Source organism: Amphimedon queenslandica, unplaced genomic scaffold (genome assembly GCF_000090795.2).
Source record: "Amphimedon queenslandica unplaced genomic scaffold, v1.1 AMPQUscaffold_2531_Cont25467, whole genome shotgun sequence".
Taxonomy (NCBI): Eukaryota; Metazoa; Porifera; class Demospongiae; order Haplosclerida; family Niphatidae; genus Amphimedon; species Amphimedon queenslandica.
Window position 1 is genome coordinate 1 of NW_003557134.1, and position 1,306 is coordinate 1,306.

General features: G+C 35.1%; 1 long non-coding RNA gene across 1 annotated transcript; it reads left to right on the top strand.

Moving 5' to 3' along the window:
- The first annotated feature begins 563 nt into the window (after positions 1–563).
- On the top strand, positions 564–1,011 carry LOC109593195 (uncharacterized). The gene is made up of 2 exons (XR_002190799.1): positions 564–637; positions 691–1,011. It is a non-coding gene; the product is annotated as an uncharacterized LOC109593195 (long non-coding RNA).
- Positions 1,012–1,306: the final 295 nt, after the last annotated feature.

The following is a 1,306-nucleotide window of genomic DNA, read 5'->3' on the forward strand; positions in this document are numbered from 1 at the left end:
ATTGATTATCATCTAATATCAGTTTGAGTACGTGGTCCCTTTTCTGGCTTCCACTTGCATAACGTGAAATAGACTTAAGACCCTTGTCTGAAGAAATGGTGATTATTTTAAAAATACATGTAGGAGGCTAGTTTTTTATATCTTACTAGATAAATCTAAAATTTCTTGTTTCTTTTTTGCCATTAATAGCTCCTTTTTCGACTGATTTTTTCCTTGACTTCTTGTAAAAGTGCAGAAAACTTTCCACTTGGTTTCCAAGTGTAAAACCACACCCACTAACCAAGTAATTAATTAATATTATTTGCGGGGGCCGGGGCGCTCCAAGTAAATTTAAATTCAGCCATTTGTACTGCGCATGCGCAGATGCTCCATTTCTAATTTCATTTTCAAAATCAAAAATTAATTACGAAAATGGAGAGCCTAGACACCCAATATCATTTGTTGCCTGAAGGTTGTGTTTTAAAGATCCAGCTTGTGGATAGCATTGGTACAGAGAGAGATAATTAATTTGTTGATTGACAGATCATAGTTTTATTAATTATTATTTTTAAATTGATTTTTTACTAATAATTTAATTGTTGTGTAACTTCTAATTTAAAGTGATTGAGTCAACAAGTACAAAGACCGCCAAAGCCCGGTAAGCTAGCCAAACGTCATGTGACGCAATCATTAATAACTTTGTATAACTAGCCCCGCCCAACTAATAAACAGCAACATGGCTGGTCTTCCGAAGCTGGAGAACTTCATAGACGGTCAGTTTCTACCGACAGGCAGCTACATAAAGAGCTATGACCCGTCCACTGGAGAACATTATCTTAACATACCAGACAGCGGAGCCGAGGAGGTACAGAAAGCTGTAGAAGCAGCAAGGAAAGCTTTCATAACGTAAGAATAACAATAGTGCATTCATGATCTCGAGTAGCTTGTAAAGTGTTAATTCTAATAATTGAGGTACTAATCAGGACTGTGAAAGCACTCTTTAGGTAGCATAGTAGCAAGAATAGACACTCTCCCTTGATAATAATAATAATTTAATAGTATTAGAACTAGATTTATGTGATATTTCATGCTTGTACATTGTTGTGAGGTTATTTGTACCTGCACAATTGTTATTATGAAGTGATAAAAGCCTCTAAGTATGATTAGCCTTATTAGGCTTAGATTTTGCAATAGTATTTTGATAATTCTGCCTATGTATGTAACTAGAAGTTTCCATGGTCGAAAAGTTTTCGCAAATAGCCAGAAAAAGTCTTTTTGTGGGTTTTATTTCTGCAAATGCTCATCATGACTTGATTGACCAGCAAAA